Below are 20,659 nucleotides of genomic sequence, written 5' to 3'. Positions count from 1 at the left end.
CTAGAATTGGTTTTGACTAAAATAATTAAACAACTATCAAAGGACAATCCAAAGTTCGACAAGGATTGGTCGCTTGTGAGTAGTTGGAAGTATAGTATTGGAAGATATGGAAGTGTTCTCATATTGGATGGACCATATCGACATTATTAGGAATAGATAAGATTCTATTAAAAATAAGTTGTCATATGGAAAATATGGAAATGTATCTATATTGGGAATTGAATATTGAAAATCTATGTCTAGATTAGAAACTTTTATCCAAAAGGATGTTCAAAGGAATGTACTTTGAGTGAGAGACATCATATCTAAGGAATTGTCTTGTAACAATCTCTGATAGAAGACTTTGTAATATCATTGGAAATGGTCTTTGTGACTTTGGTGCAGTGACATTACGAAAGGATCGTTGCGTAAAGTGTTAGAATCTAGCATATTCTATAAGTAGCAAGAATTTGATATTCTTTCACTTAGGAAAAAGGATTTGGAGTTGTGAAATGAGAATGGTTGGAATGTGTTCCATTTGATCTATTTCACAAAAGTAAGAACCATAGGTAAACATTGTGTGCATGCTAAGAAGCATGGGACAAGTGTTGTAATTCAAGTAAGAAGTTGATTAACCGAAACGACAAATAATGAGTAATCGATATGGTGATAAATAAAAGGTGTTTTATTTATGCTCAAAGGTTTGAGGCCATATGAGATTAGTATTATTCTTGTGTTTCACTTTGCATGTTTTGACTTCCAGAATAATTTAATTGGTTAAGTACAGTCAAATTATTCGAACGGGCCACAGTCGTTCATATGTTGGAAGTAGGTATCAATGAAGACTGTCGTGAATTGGTGTGTGGATTGTCTAGAAGAGTATTAGACATAAGCAAATGTTTGCTGCAACGCTCATGAGTGCTTACGAATATGATTTGAGCATTGGATTAAACCCATGCTCACTTGGATCACTCCATGAAACTGTATCACGAGTGATTAGTGAGACGATAACATCTTATATTCTTGAAACCGAGATGTGTGAGTTGTATCTTGCGAGTCGGTTGCACATTGATAATATGTAAACGCACTAGTAACTTGGTGTTATAAAACATATTGTTGTGTGTGATTTGGTTAGTGAGTGCAAGCAAGCATTGTATCAAAGTTTATCCGCTCCTTTTATCCAAAGTAGGATAAAAGCGATATCTTTGGGCCCCTCGATGATTTAGGGATGACAAACGTAAATGCTCGGCCGGGCTAGGGCTAATTTGATTTGTTCAATTAGTCAGTCGTCATAAATCGGGAATCGAGATATAGTACAAAGAGAATGATTTGAAATCATATCTTATACGATATCTAGAATGGAGGAATATATGATCCCTTATCTAAGGACACGCGTATCTGATAGGATCAGAGTTGACAGCGGCTTTGGAAAGCTACGATTGCAGATCAGGATCTGAAGTCATACGCAAAATAGTTGTTAGATTTATCCAAGTGGGAGACTGTTGGATTAGTGTCTAAGTCCATAACTATTTTGGTATGTACTTGACCCGATGGTGCATGGTCCTTTTGGGTTGCCTTCACCAAAGCAACTTGATTGGAGAAATAAATAAAGAGAGAGAGGTTATTATGATTTATTAATATGTTATAAGAATAATATATTAAAGGAGAAATCATATTTGTTTAATTAATATTGGTCAATAATTAATTAAGAATTAATTTTGTGATCAAGTGTGATTAATTAAACTAGAGGGGTTGAATTGTAATTATGTGATAGTTACAAAATAAGGTAAGGATTATCTTAAATATAGGGTGAACGAATTTAAGGTGATAATGCCTTAGAATTCGACTAGGATAAGGGTTTCTAAGACTTATCTTATGGTTGCTTGGTGGGCAAGCAACTAGATAAGGATAAGGACTAAAACGCTAATCTTTACACCTATATAAACCCCCTAAGGCTCATGAATTCGTCTAAGCCTTCCCAAGAAGTCCTAAGGACGAATTCCTACCTCTCTCCTCTCTCTTTATACCTTCTCCATTTTTTTTTTGCTGTTTGTAAGCCATTAGAGGAGTGACACTTGTGACTCTAAGCCTTCCAAAGTCAATTCAAGGAGGAATTGGGATTGTTATTGCTACATAACAATCAAGGTAATATCATAAACCTAATTATATGTTAATATTGATTTCCATATGTTAGAATTAGGGTTTATAGTCTTGGATTCAAAGCATGTACAATAGAGAAACCTAGATCCAAGCATTAGGGTTTGTATGAGCACATAGGATGTCTTATGACCAAAACCCATCAATAGCCTCAATTGTTGGGGCTCCCAATGAGTCACCCACTGACTCCCAACAGTCTCGAGCTCGGTCTCGTAAACACCCTGCTGCATACCTCACCTTCGACCCCTCGGGGCAGAAGCTAGTCAACTATGCATTGTCTGGCGGCAATGGGGTCTTTCACCCTGTGGAAATCCGGTGCACCACTGCTCCTGAAGTCTTTAAAGGACAGTGTGCGAGATCCCGACTGGCCAGATCCCATGTCGCTCCTGAATGCCCGGAGGCGATCTTTCATCAACTCGATGATCCCTTCCTTGATTGACCTGAAGATAATGGGGGTCGACTCAAGGATACCCCTGGTGATCTTTGACGCGATTAACTCGCATAGTCCCTCATCTACTGGCTCGGAACCTGATCCCGAACCTGACCTCTCTCCTGAACCGCCATCTATCGGCCTCGATCATAGTACCACCATTCTGCAATACATTAATAACACTCGTTAGTGATACTGATACTTCTTGAGGGATCACAACTAATTCAAGTTCCCTGGTCTTATCTTGGCCTCCCTTGGTTCGGGTAGGGATCCTCTACTTTCAGTAGTACGGGCCCATACTACCTTCCACATCTATCCGTAACTTCTTCAAGGGCTGCCTCGACTCCACCAGATCCCTTCCACTACTGCTGATCACCGCTATACTCATCCTAGGCTTGCCCTAGGGAAATCTCAGGCTCCACCCTACCAGGTCCTCAGCTGCTGAAGGCCTCTTAGTAGTGCCAATTAACCATTACCTGAATACCATCACATGTGGTGAGGCTCGAATAATCCTTCGAGTAACAGACTCGTCCCTAGAACGGTTAGACTCAAACGAGAGCTGCGCAATAGGGCCAAATCCAGCACTCTAAGATTATTCAACCCTGATCACATGTGATGTGACGTATTCACCTAATGGCTAACTCCCACCACTCAGAGTCCCACAAAGCACAAAGCAAGCAACATTCTAACTAAGGGAACAATCTCAAACAAATCCGCTCTCATAGAGAGAAACTGATCTAGCATACAGAGCTAAACTCATACTATCAGGCATAACCTAACAGGCTATCCTACTGCTGTCTACTCAATTCTAGCATGCAATTTTCATACACTGGAGCACATAAAGCAGGTACATAAGGCATCACTCCTAGATCCTTAGTCCTATTCTAGCATGCTGCTCTACTAAAACTGATAAACACAACATAAGCTTGTATGGGTACTTTGGGGAATACTTGCTTGAGCTCGTCCGGTCGCGCACATCACACACTTCCTTCCTTCTTAAAACACTTTACTTAACCTTTTAGAAAACATTTTCTTTTTCAAAATCTTTTAATCCCTCGATTTGAGTTTAGACACCCCCGAAGGTGTGTCCGAATCCCTCAAACCAGGGCTCTGATACCAACTTGTAACATCCCAAAAATACCGGCAAAAAATTTCATTTTTAAATTAGGTTAATACGTAAAAACATCATTACAAAACATTCATAATAATACTCCATGTTTGAAAACCGGTAATAACATAGTATATTTCAGAGTACATCCCAGAAAATCCATAGTGCGGAAACAAGAGTGTGTGTGACATGCTGCTACCGCGCCGACTCCTTTCCCTTAGCTAAAGAGATACCTGCAACCAAAACTGAAAACTGTAAGCATGAAGCTTAGTGAGTTCCCTCACTGTACCACATACCATATAATCACATAACATACAAAAATTGTCAGGCATATCTGGGTGCCCGACCTACCCCTTCGGTCCTCTCGACCGGACACTGCCTAGCATATCTGGGTGTTGGCCTCCCCTTCGGTCCTCTCGACCGGATACTGCCTAGCATATCTGCGTGTTGGCCTCCCCTTCGGTCCTCTCGACCGGATACTGCCTAGCATATCTGGGTGCTGGCCTCCCCTTCGGTCCTCTCGACCGGATACAGGGGAACTATTTCTCCCCTCTACTACTACCACATAACATGTATCACAATATCAGAATCTATCTAACATGGCTGGGTATGACTACCCCCTCGGCCCTATCGACCAGATATCTTGGGGACTATCTCCCCTACTGTTACTAGCACATAAACACAACACAGGTAGTAGTAATCCCTAGATGAATATCACAGAGACAATTATCTACATACAACTCCTACTGGTGGGCCGGCATTATGGCCGTAGACCCACCGCTACTATAAGGTAACTCATCTCGATGTAGTTGCTGATCTGTGTGGAAATTAACTGTCTGCTGCTGCTCCGGAAATCCTCTGACTATAATTCCTACAAAACACTCAATCAATTACTGCTAACTGTCTCTTGGGGTAAAATGACCATTTTACCCCTGACCAATTCATAAGCCAAGGTCAGAGTCAACTTTCGCCTGACCTCTATCCCGTCTCTACTCGTCGATTTAGGCGTTGACTCGATGAGTTGTCCTTCTAAACTGATGTCCAAGTCCTTCATCCTACTCCCCGAGTTGTATGAACAACTCGCCGAGTTCATCTTCATCCGATGAACACTTTATGTTGTGACTCGCCGAGTTGTATGAACAACTCATCGAGTCTGTTCTTGATCTAAGAAGATTGTCTTGAACTCGCCGAGTCAGGGCATTGACTCGGCGAGTTCCTTCATGGATGAGTTCGGCTTCCAACTCACCGAGTCCACCCCAAACTTACTACACAACTCGCCATAACGAAAAGGGGTAAAATTCGGGGACTCGCGTCTCGACTCACCGAGTCCGATGAACGACTCGCCGAGTCGTTACCATGCAATTACTATATGGTCGATTATGCTTGAATCCAGCTCAGGCCATACATAGATCCGTGATCCTGGGGCTTGATTTACACGTAAAGTTTCTAACTTTACGTGTAAATAGGCAACCATGAGGGTTTTAGGGTCTAAAATGCACCAAAAGGGTAGATCTAGGGCTTTGATGTAATATGGTTCCAAAAAGACAGTAGATCTGAGCTCCTGGAGCTCAACCATGCCTACATCTAAAGGTTAATCAGCTTATTACGAACACTCAAACCTACACAAACTTGGAAATGGTTCAAGAAGGACTTTAATGGAGCTATAAGGGACAATAAGCATGAAAACAAGGGGGAAAACGAGTTATACCTTAGGGAACACACTGAGATAGCTCAAAGATGATTGACCTCCTCTTCTTCTTCTTGATCTACTCTTCTTCCCACTCCAAAACTTCAAGAGGACACACTAAAACCTTCAAACTCACAAGGAAACAAAGCTTGGACGAGATATAGGGCTCTGAGGGTGAATGGGGGCGAGATTGGGGCGGAAATGAGGGTTTAAATAGGGTGCAAACCCCTAAAACTTAGGGTTTCATCCAACAGTGGTGACTCGCCGAGTCCAGAATACGGACTCGCCGAGTCGCCAACTTAAAACGTGTCCCGGGTCCCGTCTCTACTCGGCGAGTCAGGCCTACAACTCGCCGAGTACAAGGCTAAAAATGCAAACACTTATACAAATTTCCACATACCAGGAATCAGGTGCTACACCCTAGTTGGCCTGCTTCTTTGGAACGTCCTTTTTTTAGCTAAAGGTCTTTGTTTTGTGGCCTTTTCTATGCCCCGAGCCATGGAGATTTGCACCCTGGCTCTTGTTATCGAAACCAGATCGAGATCGTCACCTTGAAGTCTGTGAGTTTATATGTTTCGAGGGAAAGGTTATGATCCTTTAAAGCCTCTTATGTGTCATGATCAGGAGTTGCGGTCTACTGACCTTATTGACATGTTTGTTAGGGGAAATTATGAGCCCTTGAGGCTTGCAATTGTGTTTTCCTCCATGATGTTATGCAGCACGGATGATCAGTCCGTTTTTGTTTTCCATTTTTAAGAATGTATATTGATACTTGTTCGTTTTAAATTTTCATTCCATATATATTTTTTTTATTGTCTTCGAGGCACCTACATCATTTAGCTAGGTATTGAAGGTTGGATAGCTGATGTTATTCTACTTCTAGGTCTTGTACTGGCAAGTTGGGGTGTGATTATCATGTGGGAGTTTGATCACATAGCCTATTCTCCTGATTCCTTCAAAGCTAGGACCATTGGATAGGGCCTTGCGGCTCCTAGGTCATCGGGATGAGTTCTTCTTCTTCTTGATCCTTCTTACTTTGTGCCTTTCATGTGCTTACTAGTTGTCACACCCCCAAAATGGAGCGGCGGAAACATCCGGGGGTGGATGACTTCATGTTAAGTATCACAACACACGCATCATAGTAATTAAAGTACAACAACCATTGTATTAATAATGTATAAGCTTTACATAAGTGTTCAAGTCATTGTATATATGACATCAAAAGTTATATATAGCAAAAGATAGAAGAAATGACTCTATACTGCTTCGTCTTCTCAAAAATCCTGGCAATGTACCTGTCTATTGGTTCCCTGAGAATACAAGTATTTGGAAAAGAGAGTATCAACATTTAAGTTGGTGAGTTCATAAGTATTTATGTTTAGAAGCTTGTTGATTGTTTCTTGAAATGGTAATCATATTTATTGTTCCAGAAAATCCAATATTTTCTAATATATCTGAAAAATAGTTTTAATACAATAAAACCATTATTTGTAGTTGTTGTTGTACTATAAAATAATGTAAAATAGTTTTAGTTCACAATAAAACTATAAAAAGGAATGTTTTATGTATCGTTGATGTTTCTCTTAGTTGTAACTAGTATGCTGTAATTGTATTCTTTGAAAACCATGTAATTATGAGTGTGCCTGCTTCCACCAGCTATAATTGTAAGTCGTAGTATTATACTGTAAATCGTATTATTGTAAAACTGGTACGTTGTATTTGTACTCTTTGGTTTATTTATTCATACACTAATCGTATTGTTTATATCTTTTTGTGAGTTATTATAACCATACTAAGACTAGTAATCTTGATACAGTGATTTTACGGGCATTAAAACTGTAACGACATTTGTCACTCATAGGAATACCAACCTAACTGTAGCAAACAGTCTAAGTGCGGGATTGCCAATCCCGTATAGATCTATACACATTTGTCTCGCTCTCTGTCGGGAGATTCTGGTTATAATTTTCAGGTTTTTAATAGTATTGCTTAAATAATTAACTGACTAACCTTTGTCTCACAAAAACCATATTGACGATTACGTGTGTAATAATGATGAAAAGTCATTCTAAAATAAATGAACTGGTAGTATGATCCTTTTCTAGTATACTTGAATGTAAAATATCTGTACGACAGTATATTGTTAAACTTTGTATAACTGACTAGTGAAAATAGTATGAAAGTTCCATAAATTATACCTATTATAATTTATATGTATGTTCTGTTTGATATGAATTTTTCAAGAATGTATCCCTTTGCTCAGCATGTTACAAAGGGTAATAAATCTAATTGAAGTAACTTCTATATTCATTATATATATATATATATATATATATATATATATATATATATATATATATATATATATATATATATATATATATAATTGAAATGACATTCAAACAAATAACTAAGCCCACATCCAAAGAAGGAAAAGGAAATAAAGCGAATTATTAGTCCTAACCCTTATATATATATATATATATATATATATATATATATATATATATATATATATATGATTTTGGTAAAATATAAGTTAAAAAGAGTTTATAAAACATTTAAAGGAGATTAACGATATTTACAATTGTTTCAGTAAGTTAAAGTCGTTTTAGAAACATTTAGAAATCATTTCTTTGTCAACACAATATTCTTGTGTTAGACTTGTATCCCCCCCCCCCCCCCCCCCCCGCCCCCCTAAACAGTGAAAAATAGTAAAAACGTAGGGGTATGTACTCACTTTTTCTGAGTTTCCAACTGAAGATACGGTGTAGTAGAGCTAAATCTCCAAGTTAGAACTCGTGATAAAAACCGAATCCTAATTTATATGAACATAAAATTAAGTATAAATTAGATAATCTAGTATTGTTTAAAGTGTTAAACAATACTTAATTATTGTAAGAAGACTTACAATAATCCTTAGAATAGTTTGTGCGTGTTCTTCGTGTAATTCGTGAAAACTGGTGATATTTGGGTGTTTTCGATTGGAAATCAAGAGAGTGAATGATGATTTTCTAAAGAATTGATGAATACTTGAAAAAATCGGTACGAATTTTTGAAGATTTAAGTGATTTTCGCAAGATACTTGAGTAAAAAATTGTTTTTGGTTGAAGTGTTCTTGAGATGAGTGGGTGAAGTTTTCGGTTGAAACATGTAAGAATGAGGTAGATTTTTCGGGCAACTTATATATATATATATATATATATATATATATATATATATATATATATATATATATATATATATATATATATATATATATATATATATATATATATATATATATATATATATATATATATATATATAGACACACATGTGGGTTTTTGGCCGAGAACATAAACCGAGGTGTGGGTTTGCGGTCTGAGGTTTACGGTTGTAAACGGTTTGCGGTGCGAGGAGAAGGGTATAGATGCGAAGGTTCTCGGTTGAGAATTGTTTTCGGTCCGAGACTTAGAAGGTTTGCGAGACTTCTCGGTTTTTTGGATGATTTTACTTCAAATTGTTACAACACTTTTACTGAAGTCTATACATACCAACATTATTAATTTAACTTTATTAAATTAACAAAACAAAATTAACTTTTATTATATATATATATATATATATATATATATATATATATATATATATATATATATATATATATATGTTTGACCTTTGTTGACTTTCACAAGATAGAAAATAACGGGTTGTCACATCATCCCCGCGTTAAAGGGAATTTCGTCCCGAAATTTAAGACTATGGAGATACAATAAGACTAGGGAAAGAGATGTAGGTATTTTTGTTTCATTTGATCCTCCCGCTCCCAAGTGAATTCAGGTCCTCACTTTGCATTCCAGCGAGCCTTCACTATCGAGATACGGCTTTGCTTTGTTCTCTTGACTTCCATATCTAGGATTTCTATGTGTTCTTCCACGAAGTTGAGGCTTTCATTTATCTCGATTTCATCGAGTGGGATAAAAAGAGTTTCGTCGGATAAGCACTTCTTTAGGTTAGACACATGGAAGGTAGGGTGTATGTTACTGAGTTCTTGAGGTAGTTTGAGTTTGTAAGCTACTGGACCGATTCTAGCAAGAATCTTGAACGGTACGATGTATCTTGGATTTAGTTTTCCATGCTTTCTGAAGTGTATCATGTGCTTCTAAGGTGAGACCTGCAACATGACGCGGTCACCAACCTGCAAATCCAAGGGTGTTCTTCTCTTGTCTGCGTAGCTTCTCTATCTGTCTCTGGAAGCTTTAATTCGTTCTCTTATTTGTATTATCTTATCAGTAGTTTCTCTAATGATCTCTAGACCAGCGAGAGTGATGTCATGAATTTAACCTCTAGCCAGTTGCATTTCACCCACTTCGTCACAGCACAGAGTTGATCTGCACTTGTGACCATAGAGGGCTTCGAATGGAGCAACCCAAATGCTAGTATGGTAATTGTTATTATACAAGAACTCGACTAGTGGTAGATGGGTGTCCCATGCTTTACCAAAGTCGATCACACATGCTCTAAGCATGTCTTCTAACGTTTGAATCCTTCTCTCACTTTGTCCGTCTGTTTGAGATGGTAGGCTGTACTCATGTCCAGCCTAGTTCCCAGACTTTTATGCAGTGATTGCCAGAATCGTGAGTTGAATCTACTATCTCGGTCAGAATGGATAGTCATGGTCAACGACTTTACTCGACATGTCGAGTATTCTTTTTTGCTAAGGGCATCAGCTACTACATTGGCTTTACTAGGATGATAAAGAATTTCGCATTCGTAATCGTTTAGTAGCTCCACCCAACGTCGTTGTCTCATGTTTAGTTCTTTCTGGTCGAAGATATGCTGAAGACTTTATGGTCCATGAATATTGTACATTTCATGCCATACAAGTAATGTCTCCAGATCTTCAGAGCAAATATCACTGCTCCCAGTTCAAGGTTGTGAGTTGTATAATTGACCTCATGTGTCTTAAGCTGTCTCGAGGCATAGGATATGACTTTTCCTTGCTGCATAAGAATACAACCTAGCCCTTGATTAGACGCATCATAGTATATTATAAAGTCTTATGTCCCTTCTGGTAGAGACAACTAGGTGCACTTCACAGGGATCACTTTAGTGTTTGGAATGACGTTTCTTGTTTCTCTCCCTAGCTAAATAAGTGGCTAAGCAACTCGGGAGAAATTCTTAATGAATCTGCGATAGTAGCAACAAGCCCTAAGAATTGGCGGATTTCTGTACGCGTTTTGGGTGTTGACCATTTCTCGATTGCCTTTATTTTGGATGGGTCCATGTATATTCCCTCTTCACTGACCATGTGACCTAGGAAAGCTACCTTCCTAATCCAAAATTCTTAGTTTGAGAACTTCGTATATAGCTTCTCTGTTCTCAATATTTACAAGACTTGTCAGAGATGTTGGCTATGCTCCTCCTCACTTCGTGAGTAGATAAGGATATCATCTATGAAGACTATTATGAATTTTTCCAAGTATGGACGATACACCCTGTTCATCAGGTCCATGAACACTTAGGGCACATTTGTTAATCCGAAAGGCATCACTACAAACTCGTAGTGACCATAACAAGTTCAGAAGGCTATTTTGGGAACATATTCCTCTAAACCTCGTAACTGGTGATACCCGGATCTTAAGTCAATCTTTGAAAAGTATCTTGCTCCTTGAATTTGGTCAAACAAGTTTTCTATCCGTGGTAGAAGGTACCGGTTCTTAATGGTCACCTTGTCTAGCTCGTGATAGTCTATGCACATATAGAAAGATTCATCCTTTTTCTTCACGAACAAGACCGGTGCTCCCTAAGGTGAGAAGTTTGGTCCAATGAATCCTTTACTAAGAAGTTAGTTTTCTGCATTTCTGCCGGTGCAAGATGATGATGTGATTTGGCTACGAGGGTAGCTCCAGGGTTTAAGTTGATTCTTAATTCGACTTGTCTTTTAGGTGGAGCTCCTGGAAGATCATCAGGGAAAATGTCGGGGATATTACAGACTTTAGGAATGCTCTCGAAATCCTTCACCTCTTGTTTCTTGTCTGCTACGTGAGCTAGAAAAGCACAGTACTCCTTGCAAAGATACTCTTGCACCTTGATACATGAAATGATTTGTAGGTTTGCGCCGAATTTGTCGTTGTAAATGGTAAGGGTTTCGTTACATGACAGGTTAAGGCGAATAGCTTTTTCGTAACATAGTATGTCAGCACGATTTGGATTTCACCAATCCATTCCAATGATGACGTCGAAACTCTTTATGGATACCAGCATCAGGTCGATTGGGAAGGAAAAATTATGTAGAGTAAGGGTACACCCAATGTATATATTGTTAGTGCTCTCAGTTTTCCCGTTAGCCATTTCTATAGTGAATGTATCTTTTAGTGGTTGGAAATTTTGTTTTAGTAGGTGTTCGAATTTCTGGCTCACGAAGCTTTTCTCAGCACCATTATCAAATAGAATGCATGCATATGAATTGTTGAGAAGAAACGTACCCGTGACCACTGTAGGGTCTGCAACAGCTTCCTCGTGACCAATATCCAGTATTCTTCCCATACCACCGACATTCCTCGCCTTTGGATAGTCCTTTTTGAAGTGTCCAGTTTCACCGCACTCATAACATCCCCGGCTTACTCCAACACCAGGAACTTGAGTGATCGGTTGCGCAAGTGATCTACATAAACGGACAGTGTGCCCCTTTGTGTTGCCGTTCTTACAGTGCATCTCGCAGCAATTTCCCGTGTGATGGAAATTACACTTGTTGCACTTTGGTAAATTTCCAGCATACTGCTTTGCTGGAGTAGGATAACAGGAACAACAGCAGGAACAATAGCAGCATGAACTGCCACTACTTGTTGCTTCTTGGAAGGCTCTTGGAAGGATTGACCCTTCCTTTTGTTCCATGACTTTTTCTTGTTGTTGTTGTTGTTGTTGTTGTTGTTGTTGTTGTTGTTGTTTTTGTTTGTTTTGGGTTGTTCTGGAATGGCAGTCATGAAGCCTTGACGCACTCCATGACCTACTAGAGATTGTGCCAGTTGTTTGGCACTATCGAATGTAACTAGTTTTGAGGCTAGCACACTCCCTTGAATCTGAGGTGATAGTCCCTAGATATACCTTTCGATTTTCTTGCTCTCTAGAGCAACCATTCTAGGAAATGGGATCACTAGATCACTGAATCTATTGGTGTAAGTTGCTATGTCTGTACTTGTCATGGTAATCTCTTGCTCGAGTTTTTATACTTCACCCGTCAGGCAACACTCTTGCATCATCAGCGATTTTAGATTTTCCCAGCTCATTGAATTAGCCACTATAAGAGTTATTGAGTTTACATGGCCATTCCACCATGTGAGAGCTCGGTTATAAAGGGTGCAGGCAGCAAATTTCACTTTGCTCCCTTCAGGCACGAGCAGATTTCAAAGGCTACTTTGGTTTTCTCTATCCATTGAGTTAGTGTCATGACTCCCCTAGTCCCATTAAAGGTTCTAGGTTTGCCATTTTTGAAGTCCTTAAAAGAACACTCTGCACTTAAGGTAGAAATGTTAGTATCCAAAATCTTATTATTAAATTGTGTTGCTTGTTCAGAAGCTGAATTTCTATAAACCATGTAAGGTTCTCTGTCAATCTCTTCTTGAGACAAGGGAATAGCAGTGTAGTTATGATTAAAGGGAGGGGGGACACTCTCAAAACCTAGTCCAACTTTTATCTGATTTCCATGAGTAATATCCACCCAGTGCATTTGTTCTTCAATCATTTTTGCAACAGTTTCACTTGACTCATCGAATTTTTCAAAATTAAATTCAGCATTTTCAAAACGGTTTTTCAATGTGTCAAGTTCAGCGGTTACAACAGCAAATTTTCTTTTGAGATGGTCATAGTTCTCGCATTTGTTGTTGTAATCCTCTTGCAGTTTCTTAAAGTCCTTTATTTTATTTTCTAATTGAGTCTTTAAGGGCTTTTGATTTTTCCTAAGTGTGTATCCCTCATATTTAAGGTCCTCGTTCTCTCTCTTGATTATTTCAATTTGGTCTCGCAAGAATTTAACAGTTTTAATACAATACTGAGAACAACCGAATTCACGAACCTTGGATTTGGAAGGTTCTGGAGTGGTTTACACCATGAATGCAAATTGAAGATTCATCATCTTTTCTTCATGATCTTTCTCTATTTCTTCTCTCTCATAATCCTTGCTCTGAGCAAGATGTTCATTTTCTGGTCTTGAAATATTTAGGGCCTGAATTTGATCTTCCCAGCTAAATGATTGGGCCACCATTGCCAAGTTAGCAGTTTGATTGCTTGAAGACGATCCTTTGTTAACATAGATCACCAGTACCATGGTTCGAACAAAATTCTCTCTTCGATCTGGCTTTGGACATTCCCTTGCAAAATGCCCAGGCTCATAACAGTTGTAACATCGCAGTTTTCCTTTATTGAGTCCCACTTTCTTGTTAGAATTTACACTCCAATTGTTCTTTCATGTTTTCTTGGAGAACTACTTTACTCTGAATACCACCATGGCCATTTGCCATGTCATGTCCATCTCTTCCACATCCTCAGGATGGATCTGGTCTAGGTCAGCAAATGAGAGTTGTGGGCAAATTTCTCTGGCCACAAACGCATTGTAGCAATTTACTAAACCAGTGGCGAGAGCCAGATTGTCTTCCTTTTCGTTTGAGGATGAAGCTTGAGTACTGATTCCATGAGATTGAACTGAAGCAGCTATGGATGAACCAACACTAGAACCAACATGATGAGTTAAGGTTTGAGATTGAGGGACTTGAGTTTTTTGCATTTGAGGTATAGCGTATGATATGGGCTGATGAGTTACATAGGGTTGAACTTGAGGAACATGAGCTTGAGGAGCTTGATGAGTAGTGAAGGTTGAGAAAGCGGTGTTGTTGTTGTTTTGAATTCCAAGATTAGGTGTGGAGTATGAATTGACATGGTTAATATCTCTTTGTTTATCATCAAGATCACAAGCCTTGACGATTGCCATTGTTTCGGCCAAACTCAATCGGTTCAAATCTTTAGTCTTTTGAATCACTGAGACATTCATATCCCAGGATTTTGGCAGAGAATTTAGCAGCTTTTTGTTGATCTTCGATCTTGTAACCATCACACCAGCAGAGCTCATTTCTGTGGTGACTGTGATAAACGTTTGCAATTGATGTTCAAGTGTTTCTCCCAAGACATAATTAAACATATTGAACTTCTGGCGCAGCATGTCTTGGTGACTTTGTTTCATGTCTTCATTGCCTTTATAGACTTCTATCAGTGCTTCCCACAGAGCCTTTGCTGATGTATACTCACGGAATCCTTGAGCAATTTCCGAAGATAATGCCATGGTAAGTGTAGCAAGTGCGTTTTCTTGTTCCTCGACTCTTTCAAAATCAACATCAGTGTAGTTTTCAACTTGTTTGTCAGTTATGGTGCCATCATCCAATGTTGTTGTGATACGAATCGGACCTCTCAAAATACTTCTCCAAAATTTAAAATCCTTCATCTTGATATATTTTTCAATTCGATATTTCCATTCAGGAAATCCTTCTGTTGACAACAATCGGGGAATTCGAGTAGTGGTGCCCATAATAGCATCCAAATCATGATGAGCAGACATGCTTTGAGATTCCATGTTTTAGAAACTAGCAAAACTTTGTTAATTGAGATGAATGTAACCGCACACACCAACAACACAAACTGATCGCACACACACTGGCCACACACACACTAGCCGCACACCTAACCACACATTTCAACCGCACGCCTGACTGCACACTCTAACCACATACCTGGCCACAGACTCTAACCGCACACCTAACTACACACTCTAGCCACACACCTGGCTGCACACAGTAACCGCACACCTTCAAAAACCTTCAACCGCACACCTTTAAACTCTCAGCCGCACACCTTCAAACTCCAACCCCACACACAAAAATGTCAGATTTTGAATGATTTCTGATTTCAAACTTGTTAAAAACCAGTGATTAGGAACAGTTTCTTGATTAAAAAGTATAAATTCACTTTAAAATGGCAAAATTTCTCAACCGCACACTCTAAAATGCTTCAAATTGATACTGAATTGGCTCTGATACCAATTGTAAGTCCCTGATCTATGGATCCAAATCAGTAGTCAATGAATTGCAATCAATCAATCAGAGTGTAGAAGGAGTATAATAAGAATAACATCAAGCATGCACACATACACATCACTATTTACTCGTACATTTCTGACACACTGACACAACCCTTTTATACTACCCACAGCAGCACACGAGTGTGCAGCCGCACACGGTGTGTGTGGCCGCACACACGAGCATAGCTGCACACACACAAAATTATCCAATATAGACCACTACACTATACTCTATCAACAAACCAAGATCTATACAAAAGAATGCCTAGCCCAAACCACAAAAGTATAGCCTATCAACCCTTGTCAGACCCTTTATAAGGGGATCCGTAGGGTTCTCATTCGACGATACCCTCTTTCCCACGAGGAGTCCTTCTTCTATCTTGTATCTTATGAAGTGATATTTTCTGTCAATGTGTCGGGATCTTCCATGATCTCTTGGTTCCTTGGCTAAGGCAACCATACTATTATTGTCGCAGAAAATCTCCATAGGCTCCCTAATAGTTGGTACGACTCCAAGATCTTCGATGAAGTTCTTCAGCCATATCGCCTCCTTTGCTGCTTCAGTTGCTGCTATGTACTCTGATTCACAAGTCGAATCAGATACCGTCTCTTGTTTGGAACTCTTCCAAGTGATTGCTCCTCCATTTAGGGTAATGACCCAGCCTGACTGAGAGCGGAAGTTATCCCTGTCAGTCTGAAAGCTAGCATCACTATATCCCATTACCCTCAAGTCATCACTTCCACCAAGCGTAAGGATCCAATCCTTAGTCCTTCGTAGGTACTTGAGAATATTATTTACCGCAGTCCAATGAGCCTTGCCAGGATTCCCCTTATATCTACTGACCATGCTCAAAGCAAAAGCCACATCAAGGCGAGTACAAGTCATAGCATACATGATTGAGCCAACAGCGGAAGCATACGGTACTTGACTCATCTCAGCTATCTCTTCCTCTGTAGTTGGACTCTGAGTCTTATTTAGTTTGGCATTTCTTTGGATCGGTAAATCTCCTTTCTTGGAATTCTACATGTTGAACCTTTCCAACACTTTGTCCAAGTAAGTACTCTAACTAAGTCCAATTAGTCTTTTACTCCTTTCTCTTAATAACCTTATCCCTAGGATATAGGCAGCCTCCCTGAGGTCCTTCATAGAAAAGCACTTCCCAAGCCAGGACTTCACTTCCTACAAAGTTGGGACGTCATTTCCTATCAGTAGTATGTCATCCACATACATTACCAAAAAGATGACTATACTCCCACTAGCTCTGACATACACGCATGACTCATCTTCGCTTCTCGAGAAGCCAAACTCTTTGACCTTTTCATCAAAACAAAGATTCCAGCTGCGAGATGCTTGTTTCAATCCATAAATAGATCTCTCAAGCTTGCACACCCTATTAGGATATTTTGGACTAACAAAACCCTCCGGCTAAACCATGTAAACATCCTCAGCCAGCTTCCCATTAAGGAAAGCGGTTTTGAAATCCATTTTCCATATTTCATAATCATGAAATGCAGCAATGGCCAGCATAATCCTAATGGACTTAATGTTTGCTACTGGTGAGAAGGTTTCATAATAATCAATACCCTGAGTTTAAGTAAAACTTGTTGCAACCAGTGGCGCTTTGTAAGTGTGCACCTTTCCATCCATGTCGGTCTTCTTCTTGAAGATCCATTTGCACCCGACTGTCTTACGGCCTGGTACATTGTCAACCAAGTTCCAAACTTTATTGTCATACATGGACTGTATCTCGCTGTCCATGGCCTCCTTCCATTTAGCAGACTCTGGGCCTGCCATGGCTTCCTTAAAACTGTTAGGTTCATCCAAATTTACCAGTGTACTATCATTGATAAACATAACACCTTCTGTAGTAATATGGAATCCATAATAGCAATCAGGCATGTTACTAACCCTAGTGGAACGCCTTGGAGGCACAGACTCGTCAACTGGCTCAACGGGAGTTTCCTCTTCAGGTTAATTGCTAGTGTCTGAGGTTCCTTCACCACTTGATTCTTGAATTTCTTCAAGATCAATTTGCCTCCCACTGTTTCCTTGGCTTATAAATTCTGTCTCTCGAAAGACTCCTCTTCTTGCCACAAAGACCGCATTCTCACTGGGTCTGTAGAAGAGGTAACCAAAAGAATTTCGTGGGTAGCCAATGAAAATACACCTCTCGCTTCGAGGTTCGAGCTGATCCTAATTCTCACGTCTCACGAAAGCCTCGCAACCCCAAATCTTGACATGATCTAGATTGGGAACTTTCCCAATCCACATCTCGTGAGGTGTTTTGGTAACCTTCTTTGTAGGGACTATATTAAGGATATGGGCGGCAGTCTCTAAGGCATACCCCCAAAAAAAGATTGGTAACGAAACTCGACTCATCATGGAACGAACCATGTCCAACAAAGTCTGATTACGCCTCTCAGCTACACCATTCAGCTGTGTGTCCTGGGAGGTGTCAATTGTGAGACAATCCCACATTCCTTAAGATAGTCAAGGAACTCAGTACTAAGATACTCACCACCTCTATCGGATCGTAGCATCTTAATGTTCCTGCCCAATTGATTCTCTACTTCTTCTTTAAACTCTTTAAACTTTTCAAAGGTTTTTTACTTATGCTTGATTAAGTAGACATAACCATATCTACTGTAATCATCAGTAAAATTCACATAATAACAGTTAGCATCCCTTGTGATGGTTTTAAATGGTCCACATACATCAGTATGTATAAGGTCCAACAAACCCTCACCCCTCGCACAAGTACCAGTGAAGGGTGATTTTGTCATTTTTCCAAGCAAATAAGATTCACAACTATCATCCGACTTTAGGTCAAATGACTCCAAGACTCCATCCTTTTGGAGTTGGCCTATGCGTTTCTTGTTTACATGTCCAAGACGACAATGCCACAATGATGCTTTATCCAAGCTAGTAGACGAATCAATACACAACACATTATTTCCTAGGTTGTCTACAACCGACACAGTTTCATACACACCATCACAACAATGCAAAGTAGTAAACAAGCAACAACATCATCCATTGCATTAATAGTATAATTTAGTTACAAGTGTGTTCTTTGATAGAATAAGACAACATAATGAATAATCAAAGTAAAAGACAAGTCTGAACTGCTCCGTCTTCACAAAACCTGGTCGTCGTACCTATCTATTTGTGACCTGAGAATACAAGTTATTTTGAAGGCGAGTATCAACCAAAAAGCTGGTGAATTCATAAGTATTAATGTGTCTTTGATTTGTAAAACTACGAAGTAATGACTTGTAAACATTTGCAGAAAAGTTTGCATAAGTATGAAAATGTTTGTAAGTAGACGAATAACGTTTGAAAACCCTTGAAAATCCCTATGATTTCTACTATTATAAGAAGTAGTCTTCTACCAGGACTTCACTGTTTTGAAAGTAGCCTTCTACCAAGACTCGACTGTTTTGAAAGTAGCCTAGACCCAACTGTTTTGAAAGTAGCCTTCTACCAAGACCCGACTATTTTGAAAGTATCCTTCTACCAAGACCCGACTGTACAACTATTATTATTAATATAAGAAATTGTATCCTTTGGCATCAGGATACTCAAATATAATTCACCTCATCGGTTATGAGAATGAGTCACAAGATAAAGGTAATAATATAACTAACATAAGTATTATCCTTTTGTACTAGGATAACCAACAGTGTTAACTGTAGACATCCATAGATGTACATTTACCTCTGTAGCTTACAGCTGGGTATAGGAATAGTTAGTCCCTTAAAGTATACCTGTAATGGTATCAACCGTAGATGTGCATTTACCTTTGTAGCTAACAGGGGTTCTAGGAATGGTTAGTCCCGCAAATTATCCTTTGGTACAAGGATATTAAGTCCAATCTATCTCGTCGATTATGTGATTGTATCACAAAATAAAGATAAAAAGGAGAATTATATAACAGTATCTACACATATAATATGTAATAATAACTCATAATATAGCATCTACATAACAGTATCCATGAAAAAGTATCCATGTAAACGTACTCATGTAAGCGTATCTATGTAAACGTACTCATGTAAGCGTATTTATGTAAACGTACTCATGTAAGCGTATCTATGTAAAGACTCATGAATGAACTGGCTCTTGTGTGATTCCTTGTACTTGGAATGGTAAGTAATATCTCCTAACTATACCTATAAGAGTTACTAATGGTGTACGCGTATAATCGAAAGTATGCCTTTGCTACCTAAAGGTACTGAACTGATTGGAGGAACTTTCATGTCTATATATGTATACATGATATATAACTAATATTTAGATGAAATTCGGACGAGCAGTCGATGCCCTAAGGCCACATCCCAACGAGGAAAAGGAAATAAAGCGAGCTAACCGTCCTAAGTCCTTTAAACATTATTTATATAACTATACATATCTAGCCATGCATTTGACAATATAAAAGCATAAAATAAGTTTTATAAAACCTTTGAAAGTTTTAATACTAAGATACGATGACTTGATGTCAGTTTATAAAATGATTTCAAAGTATTTTGTTTGATAAGACAGTTTTAAGTATAAGGAAAACCTTTGTTTAAAACACATTTGTAACAAAGTTTGAAAGAAAACATACAGTATGTAAGACAGTTTGATAAAGAGTTTTAAACATGTAAAAATGTTTAAGAAAGTCATTTGAAGAAATCTATTCGGTAAAACAGTTAACGTATCGTAAATCCATTTGCATGCTAGTTATTAATCACATGTGCTTGATATAATAACTAAACATAATTCAACTTGTATCCCCCCATAAAGCATTTATAAACATTTAAAAACATTGAAAAGGTTAATTAAGGGGTATGAACTCACCTGTAGTTGGTGGTTTGCTTGTATTGACTGGCATAGGATGCTAAGTGCCAAGTGAAGACTTGTACACACTCAAGGATCCTAGTTAACATATAGTAGCACATATATGTATCCAATTAGTCTTTAAACAACTAATTAACAAAGTTAAGACATCCTAGGACATGATAAACACTTTATATAAGTGTTATAAGTGCTAAGGAGTGCATCTAAGTGTTGTAGGACAAAGCTATTGAGCTTAGGGTTCAAAGGAACCCCTAATATGAGTTTACTCCCTAAAACCATAACCCATTGAGTTTACAGTCATAAACCCTTGAGTTTACGGCCGTAAGCTCATAACCTTTTGACCATTTGTT

The sequence above is a fragment of the Lactuca sativa genome, chromosome 8 (genome assembly GCF_002870075.4).
Source record: "Lactuca sativa cultivar Salinas chromosome 8, Lsat_Salinas_v11, whole genome shotgun sequence".
Lineage (NCBI taxonomy): Eukaryota > Viridiplantae > Streptophyta > Magnoliopsida > Asterales > Asteraceae > Lactuca > Lactuca sativa.
This window is presented reverse-complemented; position numbering follows the sequence as displayed.